The following is an 11,720-nucleotide window of genomic DNA, read 5'->3' on the forward strand; positions in this document are numbered from 1 at the left end:
TGTACCTGTGAATGCTGTGCCCCAGTGCCCACAGAAGACGAATGCCTCTGTTGCAAGGAATGGGACCGGTTGCAGCCTTATTTTGAAGGTCTGGATGTGACCGAGGACGAGACACTAGAGGGCTGCATTGGGACTTTGCTGCGGGCGGGAACGGGGGGCTAAAAAAAAACACTGTGGGATCTTGGTGCACATGCATGAGCGTTTCCAGTCTATATTTATTCATAAATGGACAAATATGCCCTGAACCAGCTTTCATACCAATTTGCCGCTTGCTCCACCTGTCTGTGTGTCTGTCTGTCTGTGTGTCTGTAAGCTCCATCTGTCATGAGACAAACATGAAAGAAGACGTGCAGTTTATTGTGTTTCACCGGCGACGCGCTGTCATTACACCCGTCTGCGTGCTCTTTATAACTCACTGTGTGAACCTATGTTGCATAATAAAGATTTGCCCCCTCGTAATTTTTAACCGCCCCCTCAGTAACTTCATCCTGGCGCCAGGCCTGCCTTAACCTCAATCACTGCGTGATTATATAAAGGTAGAAAAATAAATAAAATACAGAGGAGGAGAATAGAATATGAAACAGCCTTTATTTCATTAAAAACTAAATGAAAACAATGAAATAGGAGCGCTATTCCTGACCAGTGCGTCAAAAGACATGCAGACCAGGGAAACGAAACAAACAACCCCATGAATCTCTTTATTAATAGCCTATAAAATGACATGTTTTGTGCTGCGGGACGGGAGAAGACACAAAATCATCGATCTCTATTATTGTGCGGGCATAAATTCTCAGAGTTTTGTGGGTGCGGGCAGCAGTGGACATACACATTGCGGGAGCAGGCAGGAGTGTAATACACACGTTGCGGTTGCGGGCGGTAATGGTCAGAAATTCAGCGGGAGCGGGCAGGAGCGGGTTGAAGAAAACAGTCCCGTGCAGGGCTCTACGAGACACCTCCACCTGGAGTAGTATCCAGCTGGGCTTTATCTAGAGCTCGCGAGATTTCAGGCACGCTATGAGATCGCTACTTGTTCTCGCGATATTTCGGCCGCGCTTTGGAAAACAGAGCTAAATGGTAAACAAACATGGCAGCACACCGGTAAGGTAAGACAACACGTTTACATGTCGTTTTCTATATGTTCTCTGACATTTATCCTAACGATATGAGGCGTTCTTTGTGGAAGAAAAGCTTGTTTAGTGGACTAACTTTGCACTTGAAGGTTGCCCGTTCACTTACATTTTAACAGGTCTGACGCTACTATGCGCCCCGGCTGTATCTAGGCTAACGGCTAACATGCTAACTATTATTTCTATGTCACTAGTCACTTGAAACAAATTTAGGACGAGAGGAGACAGGTTGAAATAAACTGAAATTTCCCTTTAACTTCCGTGGGACCTAATGGAGCGGTGGCCAGGAGAGGACGCTCGGTGTATGCGTGATGATTGGAGGAATTGTCTAAAAGGCTGAACCCCTTTGTGATTGACAGTGCTTCACATTTCGAACTCAGTCTCATGCAGATATTTGCGAGTGGAGTCTTCTGACAGAGTGCCATCTGGAGTTCCTTATTTCCATAAGCGATATAGCTCATTTTCACCGTTTGTACACAGTTCAGGTGTTTAAACCCATCTGAAAATCTTTGAGGTGTGTTTTGCTGTGGTTCTATGGCATGAGTGTGGTTGAAAAACTGCTTCAATGAAATGTTCCTTTTATAAGTTACTGCCTCGCTACACTATGACAAATTTTATGATGTAAACTTAAAGTGAGCTTCCCCTGGTTGAAAGACCAGCAGCCGCCACTGCTTTGTGTGTGTGTGTGTGTGTGTGTCCTCAGTGAAGTGTATCAGTCTCTGCAGTAGCTTCCAGCTGCAGCAGTCAGTTCAGTTTCTGTTCAGTCTGACTGAGGGAGGTTTTTGTACAACGCTTTTTCACTGTGTGAACACGTTCTGACTGTTGATGTAATGATAACTCTGACAGTAGTAAACTGCTGCATCTTCAGTCTGGACTCCACTGATGGTCAGAGTGAAGTCAGAGTTTGATCCACTGCCTGTAAAACGACCTGGAATCCCTGATGCTCGAGTGCTGGCATAGTATATGAGCAGTTTAGGAGTTTCTCCATCTCTCTGTTGGTACCAGGCTAAGGCATGGTTGCTGCTCCAAGTATAAACATTCTGACTGGTCCTACATGTGATGGTGACGGAGCCTCCCACAGCAGAGCTCACTGCTCCAGACTGAGTCACTGTGACCTGACCTCTGGACTCTGAGGATACAGAGACACAAACATAAAGCAGCATCATGGTTTTGTCAGCTTCATTTCAGAGGGACGGATGTTGATAGAGGAGAGGAGTTTGATTCTCTGGACTTTACCTGTGAAGCAGCAGCAGAGGAGAGTCCAGATGAGGACGGAGATCAAAGTCATGTTTTTGATGAGGAGGATTTCTGTGGCTTCTGTTGTCATGAAGGACAGCTGTCAGTCATCCAGTGTTCAACTCTCAGGACTATAAACTCTCCCAGAGCACTGGAGCATGGTGCTGCTGATGCAAAGTGGCTCTCTATGGAAATGCTCTGACTGACTCCAACAGGGACTTGGATTACTCTGATGATGCTGATTATCAATGGATCAGTCACTTTACCAGAGTATTGATTAGGTTAAGTAAGTTTCTTCACAAATACTAGGTACTATATTGTTATGTTTTAAATTCTGATTTGTAATATTTGCAATAGATTAAAAAAAACTGAGTTTATTATTCATGTTTTTATTTCTCCTCCTTAACCATGGAGAGTGACTCACAGTGGCTTCACAAAATTCCATCACACTGGGATTTAAAAAAAAAAGCTTGAAATATAGAGATGATAAAACTGCAAACTCACAAAACTGTTTTCCAAATGTTTTCTGAGATTATATCTAAATGTTCCTGCTAAATAATACCTGTTTTTAGAACAAATTAAGAATCAGTTGTTAAATATTGTTGAACAGAGTGAAGATAAAAGTGGGTATTAGAAAATGTGCAAGATCACTTCATCTTGTCATCTAGTGTTTTAGATTTTGAAAATCTTTTTAACACTTTTTTTTAATGATGACTGAAATCCACATGAAGAACATTTGATTGTAATCTGTTTAATTTCTAATTTTGGTTCTGTTTCCACTAAATATGCCATTAATACGTAATGGTTAGTCAAGGTTTTGGATAAGAAAGAATTTTTCCAAATTCTGATATTTTATGTCCAGTGTAGTTTGATGTATTTGAGGTCATTCTGTATGATGATTCTCTCTGTGCTGATTTGCATGAGAGGCTTCTTAAAGGGAAGTGAAACAATGTGTGAGTGAGTGACTGATGGAGCAGAAAAACCATCTGACAGAAACTCCTTAAAGGAGAAAATAGCTGTGTGGTCCCTGTCCTGTAAGCTGATTGGTGTCTCCTAGGTGATGTCCGTCCCACCCTGACGGTGCTGCCCCCCTCCAGTGAGGAGCTGCAGCAGGGGAAGGCCACGCTCATGTGTCTGGCCAACAAGGGCTTCCCCTCAGACTGGAGTCTGGCCTGGAAGGTGGACGGCAGCAGCAGCAGCAGCAGCAGCAGCTGGGAGGAGAGCAGGAGCCCTGGGGTGCTGGAGAAGGACGGCCTCTACAGCTGGAGCAGCACCCTGAGGCTCCCTGCAGACCAGTGGAGGAAGGTGGGCTCTGTGACCTGTGAGGCCACCCAGGGCTCCCAGACTCCACTCTCAGAGACACTGAGGAGAGACCAGTGTTCCCAGTCCTGACCTGACTCACTGGGACTCTGCTGCTGGTTTTACTCTGCTACTGCTCTCAGTCTGCTCTCTGTCTCTCTCATGACGTTTCAGTGTGAACATGTTCTTGCTTGTGTTGATGGTTTCAATATCTCAAAGCAATAAAGATTTGATCAAATGTATCATATGAGTTCCGTCATGTGACTTCATTTCTTGGACATATGTTATATATTAGGAGCATTACTCAAACTAATGCACAAAAGCCACAACAGCAGTGAGTCTTTATTTTTCAGAATACTTTTTCAGACTGTGGATAATCTTCTACTGCAGTTCCCATGATAGATCAATCAATTTATTTTGGTAACAATACACATGGTAAGACCATCTTAATAGTGAAACCCAAAGCTCTCTGTTATTACTGATGTCTGTCCTGGAAGAAATTTCTCCAGTTAAGTTTGTGTGTTGTTAAATTCTGCCTATAAATTATACAGAAGATTTTAATTCAAAGCTCTTAATAATAAGAGGAACAGTGTATCATCTGCATAAATTGACATAACATGAATCTAATTTGACATTTTCCACCAAATCATATTTAAATGAGACAGAGTAACTTCAACAAAGGACATGACATGAGAGAGATCAAAGGACAGTCTCTGTCTCTTAGTGTCTGCCAGCAGATTTGACACTTATATGTATAGATATAGTTAAAGTGTCAATTATGTCTTTTAATAATAATAATAATACATTTTATTTGAAGGCGCCTTTCTTGGCACTCAAGGACACCGTACAGATACACAAAATGACATTAAAAAGACATTAAAAAGAAACAACAATTTAAAAACAAAAACAAAAAAAAAAACAATAGAAAGTGACAGAGCAATTGGCATCAGATGGAATAGGCAGTTTTAAACAGATGTGTTTTGAGTTGTGATTTGAAATGGGGTAGTGAATCGATGTTTCTTTCGTACATGAGTGGCAGGAGCTCAGTTTGTTGGGACTTGGCTTGGGAACCAGAGGGTCCCCAGTTCAAGTGCCTGTACCGACTGAACACAGAGTGGGGACTGGGAGCTGAAGAGCTGTCATTGAGCAAGGCACCAAAGCCTCAACTGCTAATGCTATTAATAATAATGAGTATAAAAAGTAATAATGTGATTTATTTAATAGCACTAATAAACCCAATGTGTTTTAAATATAGAACAACCAGGTTCATGTATTTATAAGCAAACAATCTTAAATATTAGGCCTAAATATTTTTTGAATGTACATGATAAACTGATTCACTGAACAAGAATGGCTTACAATTATTTTTGATGTGTTGTTAGATAGCTAACAAACAAACAAACGAACTACAGCAGGGCTATTCAATTAGGCTGCTATTTCAACTGGGCCGCATTTCAAAACCAGATAATGTCAACGGGCCACATTTTTAGCAGCGAGCAACCGATCCTCTTTTTATTTTTTTTTTGCATACATTTACAGGCATGGCCCTCCTCAACATGATGCAGAAACAGACTAAAAAGAGCTATCAATGCACAGAAGCATAATAAGTGACATTAACAGTATCTAATAACACACACTATCTCTACCAGCATCTCACTCTCCCCTTTCCTCCACACACACACACGCACACATGCACACACCTCACCTCCTGATGCTTTCCTTATAGGCCAGTTACACAGGATATAGTTTTATACAGTCCATGGCAGCAACAGTCATGTTTACAACAACACCAAAGTCACTATTTAAAACCCAATAATATCTGACTGGAATATAAATATTCCTCCTGACATCACAATACTGAGTGAAGAAAGTCACGTTATCTCAGCATGAAGACAAACATCAGTATCAGTCATTCATCCTGCTCTCTGTCCCTCCTCTACTGAGGACACTCACTGTCTGCAGGTCGGCTGCCTCAGGTACATGTTCAGATAAAGTGTTAGCCTACACACAGACAGCTTTCATTTAGTTTGTCTTTAACACTTTGCTGTTAGCACCACGAGCGCGATGTGCTTGTGTCGACCGCGATCGTAAATCATAATAGCGGTGAATGAGAGACTGCGGACAGAGCAGACTGAAATGTGGCTTTCTACATGCTGATCACATGTATTGATAAAGTATTGGCTTGGCTGGCAGAGGTTTTATTGCACTTACTCACAATAACAAGTGTAGCTGTCGTTAACTAGAGTCATCTTGAAGTTATATTCTCTTCATCTGTACCGCTGCACAATGATGATACATGAAACCGAAACTTTAAAAAGTGACGCAGATAATATCGGAGCTTACTGTTATTACGGTGTTGATTAAACTTGCCTTGGGTTGTTTAATACCGGGTCTCGGTACCGATCCCTGCTCAGGCGTTTGATGAAGTCTCCTGGTCGGCCGGTGATAGACTGGTGTCAAGCTGTCTTTACAGCCCGTTCATGCCAGGCTCGAATCAAACTCACCACTGGTGATGTAGGCATCGTCTCATTTGATGTTGCTCAATAAGAGTCCACAATGTCATCGCATTTTTTTTCTCAACAGAGCAGGTGTCAAAGCCGTGTTGACAGGAAAGAGGCACAGGAGAAAACCGCAAAATCACCTGGGGCAGTGCGGGCGGGGCATCAAGGCCACTGTGGCCTTAGGGCAGATATTTTTTTCAAGGGCACAGGGCCAAATGAGGAGGGCACAAGAGCCATGGCCCTCGTGGCCCTCGTGAAATTCCTGCCCTGCACAGTGGTGACAGCATTGGTAATATCAATGTTTCTTAATATAATAGGGTATGAAAGGACGGTAAAATTTTCATTTGGCTTCCTCCACGTTAATGCAGTTGATTCTGTTCATAAAATTGTTAGAATATTTATAGTGGGGTCTTTGTTTTACAGGTGTGAAAGAGAAAATAATGACCAAAAAAATATTCACCACACTCTTAAGAGAGTGTGACAGAAAAGGTTTCATACCATGACATCCGTTTTATTTTGCTAGATGTCTTGTTAATTCTTTTGGCAAAGGGATCTACGTTAATTTAAACACCTTAGAGAAAATGTAAACTCCACAGTCTGTAATTGATCTTTTTTTGTAAATTTAAAAGCAGAACAGAATAAACAAAAAACTGCTTCAATAAATATTCACATTATTTACTTAAAGAGACAAGACGCAGGTTTTTTCATGTTCAATGTAATATCATCAGTGTAGAAGATGATGTGACTGTGGTGTTACTTTAAGAAGATGCTTTATATGCTGATATGTTTCTAACATCTTATCAAAGTTTAATTGTTAAAGTGTTCTGATGTTTCTATTTTTTTCATCTGTTCAATCTGCCCTCAGAAATATAGGTGTCACTTTTGACCAGGCATTGACTCTTGAGCAGCATTTGAAGTGTCTGATCCACTTCTGTATTTTCCAGTCAAGACACATTGTACAATGTTGTGCTGGTGTGCCTGGAGGTAAAATCAAGATTCTAATACACCGATATATTTTGTCCAATTACTCTGTTGTAACTTTGTTTTGCCATGTCTTTCACATCCATGCATCACTAACCAGTGGTCCAGTGGACTGTCATATGGCCTTTGACCAGGTCCTTAAAAAGATCTCACATCACACTTGTCTTCATTTTTGTTGCCCACTTCCCATTCAATAAAAAATCTAGTTTAAACTAGTTTTCACTTTTAGAGGTCTACACAGTCAGGCACCCTCCTACATTAATGATGCCATGCAGGCCTATGACACAAGGAGGTCAGAAACGTTTTATGATCAGGGCTTGTTGGTTTTCAACGTATCGTAATACAAGAGTTTGGTGGATTTCTTGGGAAAATGCACAAACAATGTTTTCTATCATATCTAACAACTTAGGGCCGGATCTACTAAGATCCTAATGTGCGTGTGCTAATTTGCCTGCGCAATCTAGAATTTTGCGTGTAGGGCTGAACTGCGGTTTGCAGGTGATTTACTAAGAGTGATTGCGTAAATGACAAGAGGTGCAAACATGTTGGAGACACCCTATTTAAATGAGGGTTTTGCATGTTTTATGGTTTGCAGCATTGTGAGTTTGGAGAGAGAGCGCAAAGTGAAATTCGACCCTATGGAATTAGAGGTGTTGGTAGATGAGGCCAATAAACACTTAAATGAGCTACAGCAAAGAAACCTGACTGTCTCACAAAGGAACGCTACATGGGAAGAAATCTGTGACCAACAGCCAGGGACCGGAGAGGGAGGAGAGGTGCGCACGGTGGGCAAGTTCCACCTGCGTAAAAGGAAACACAAATAATACACTCAATTGTCACGTTTAAGTTTTCTTATATTGGCTGTGAATATTCATTTTGTGTAAAACAGGCTATACCATAAAGAACTGTTTATTTTTGTTTTTTTGCCACGATAAATATTAGAGCTATAGCCTAATATATTTTGTGACTGAAACAATGTGTCTTTAATATGATGTTGCGTGGCTTAACATAATTAGACGTTAATGAGACTGAGTATTTCGTTTGATAATAATGTTTGGAATCTAGAAAGTGATTTCAGTCATCTTTTTTTCAGTAAATGTTGATTTGCTTAACTTTGCAATGCACTGCAGTTTATTGGGTCACACTAGCACTCATATTCTAATCTACAGCATTATGTTTAATCAAGGTGTATTTCTGCATTACATATTATTGAATGAAAATAGAAAAATAAATGCATATACCAAACAGCTCACAAGAAGTGACTTCGAATGAGATTGCTGAGTGTCTGCATCCCTGCAGCATTGGGTTGTTGCTCCGTACTATGTTAAGCAGAGATTTAACAAAGTTCATTCATTCATTCACAAGTTCTGTTTGGACTACATTTTATCATGAATATTTCTGATGCTGCTCTGTGTGTCGATGTTTTCTTGTAACTGGACAGAGTTGAGATGGCTGCAATCCAGTATGAGGTCAAAGGTCGTGACCAAGTCTTTTCTAATTTAATGTCTGAGCTTGTTTCCTCTTTATTAACTGACAAATCAATCAAATAAGGAAAAGAGATTTTAATTAAAATTGTGTGTGCACAGTTTGTGTCAGGGGCGATTGCTCTGAGACAACAAGGGAGGTTGAACTTCCCCTAAAATTTCATAGAAGAAATGGTTAAATATGCACTATTGAATTTACATTAAAATAAGAATTTATATTGCATTAAATGTGCTCTAGGATGCGTTGAACGCCATGACTATGATGTTCAAATGTCAGCTGTTTATCACCAGTTTTCAAACGCGACCTCCCTTTTATACATTCTCATCTCAGCACAGCGGACGCGGATGCTTCATGCATTTCTATGACACAGCGTTGAGCAGATTTTTTTCATGTAGCAAAGTGAGACGGTCATTGGATAAATGCAACAAAATTGTCACTTCCAGGGAGGCTCAGCTTCCCTGGGTCCTAATGGAACGGTATGCGTGAGAGGACGCTCGGTGTATGCATGATGATTGGAGGAATTGTCTACAAGGCTGAACCCCTTTGTGACTGACAGCACTTCACATCTCGAGCTCAGTCCCATGCAGATATTTGCGAGTGGAGTCTTCTGACAGAGTGCCATCTGGAGTTGCTTATTTCCATAAGCGATATAGCTCATTTTCACCGTTTGTACACAGTTCAGGTGTTTAAACCCATATAAAATCTTTGAGGTGTGTTTTGCTGTGGTTCTATGGCATGAGTGTGGTTGAAAAACTGCTTCAATGAAATGTTCCTTTTAAAAGTTACTGCCTCGCTACAATATGACAAATTTTATGATGTAAACTTAAAGTGAGCTTCCCCTGTTTGAAAGACCAGCAGCTGCCAATGCTTTGTGTGTGTGTGTGTGTGTGTGTGTCCTCAGTGAAGTGTATCAGTCTCTGCAGTAGCTTCCAGCTGCAGCAGTCAGTTCAGTTTCTGTTCAGTCTGACTGAGGGAGGTTTTTGTACGATGCTTTTTCACTGTGTGAACAACCACTGACTGTTGATGTAGTGTTCACTCTGACAGTAGTAAACTGCTGCATCTTCAGTCTGGACTCCACTGATGGTCAGAGTGAAGTCAGAGTTTGATCCACTGCCTGTAAAACGACCTGGAATCCCTGATTGTCGAGTGCTGGCAAGGTATATGAGCAGTTTAGCAGTTTCTCCATCTTTCTGTTGGTACCAGGCTAAACGGTCAGAGCTATAAACATCCTGACTGGTTCTACATGTGATGGTGACGGAGCCTCCCACAGCAGAGCTCACTGCTCCAGACTGAGTCACTGTGACCTGACCTCTGGACTCTGAGGATACAGAGACACAAACATAAAGCAGCATCATGGTTTTGTCAGCTTCATTTCAGAGGGACAGATGTTGATAGAGGAGAGGAGTTTGATTCACTGGACTTTACCTGTGAAGCAGCAGCAGAGGAGAGTCCAGATGAGGACGGAGATCAAAGTCATGTTTTTGATGAGGAGGATTTCTGTGGCTTCTGTTGTCATGAAGGACAGCTGTCAGTCATCCAGTGTTCAACTCTCAGGACTATAAACTCTCCCAGAGCACTGGAGCATGGTGCTGCTGATGCAAAGTGGCTCTCTATGGAAATGCTCTGACTGACTCCAACAGGGACTTGGATTACTCTGATGATGCTGACTATCAATGGATCAATCACTTTAACAGAGTATTGATAAGGAATGTGTTACTTCCTTTTTATGAAAAGCTTTGGTTTGAGTTGGATGAGTTGATTTACTTGCAGAATATTATGATGAATTCCCACTTATTCACAGCCACACAAATCACCATCACTGTGGGATGTATTCAGACAAAATGTATTTTCATTTATCATAATCTACAATAAACATAGGTTCATGATAATTATATATATCAGGATTATTAATGGCAGGATTTATAGGACAGTTTTCCTTTGGAATTTTTACATTTATTTGAATTTGTTTTACTGGAGGAGAAATTAATACTGCTTGTAGATGTTTGAAGTTTCACATAGAAAATGCTGTGTATATATTCATAGTTTGTGAATCAGTCTCTAAACAGTTAAACCAGTTATTACACAATCTGGGTAAACTGGGAATATTTTTGGTGAGTTTGTTTGTGTCAAAGTCAGAGAGCCGTGTCTCTCTACAGTGAGAGGTTTTTGTACGGCGGCTCAATGAGTTTGTATCACTGTGGTACACGTTCGGTGGAGGAACCAGACTGGATGTTGGAAGTAAGTCAAATGTTTAAAATGTTTCTTTTTTCAGCAGCCATGTTTTCTTTATATTATATATTTAACAGGCAAGAAACAGTAGTTGCCTTTCCATTTTGTTTTTAGACATATTTTGCATTAAAAGACAAAGTTAGCTTTTGAATGAGAAAATCAAAAGTCCATTGTAATGAAAATAAAACATGAAGCTAGAAGATAAATCTTTATTTCTTACTTTAATGGTTAAGTTTCATCTTGAGGGCTTGTAGGTTTACTTCAGTGTGTCAAAGTCAGAGAGCCGTGTCTCTCTACAGTGAGAGGTTTTTGTACGGCGGCTCAGTGAGTTTGTATCACTGTGGTGGACTTTTGGTGGAGGAACCAGACTGGATGTTGGAAGTAAGTTTCTGCACAAATACTAGATAAACTGTTTTAACATTAAGTTTAGAAGTCTGTTTTGTAATGTCTGCAGTATTTATGTTATTTCTTATGTTTGAAGTCAGAGCAGCTTTAATCAACATTTCTTTGTACATTTTCATCATACTTGAAGTCAAACAGGTTGAAATGTAAAAAAAAACTGCAAACCAGTTTTACAAATGTTTATCAAGAGTATTTTATTAATGTTTCACCTCAGTGATAACTATTTTTTTCTAATAAATTGAGAATCAACTTTTTAGGAATAAACTAACAGTGATTGATTCATGTGGTTTCAAATTTTGAAAATCTTTTGAACAGTTTTAATGAGAATTGACATCAACATAAAGAACATTTGATTGTAGGAAGTGCAGTAATATATGCATTTTTTATGCACAAAAAAAATGTAAAATGCATTTTACTAAAGTAATGTATCGTCAATATTTGGGAAGAAAACGTTTAATAA

General features: G+C 40.3%; 1 pseudogene across 1 annotated transcript; it reads left to right on the top strand.

The window, feature by feature from the left end:
* The first annotated feature begins 3,434 nt into the window (after positions 1 to 3,434).
* Positions 3,435 to 3,904, top strand: LOC144467326 (Ig kappa-b4 chain C region pseudogene; annotated as a pseudogene). Its single transcript, XR_013493589.1, has one exon. The product of XR_013493589.1 is annotated as an Ig kappa-b4 chain C region pseudogene (transcript).
* Positions 3,905 to 11,720: the final 7,816 nt, after the last annotated feature.

This window comes from Epinephelus lanceolatus, chromosome 16, assembly GCF_041903045.1.
Source record: "Epinephelus lanceolatus isolate andai-2023 chromosome 16, ASM4190304v1, whole genome shotgun sequence".
NCBI lineage: Eukaryota > Metazoa > Chordata > Actinopteri > Perciformes > Serranidae > Epinephelus > Epinephelus lanceolatus.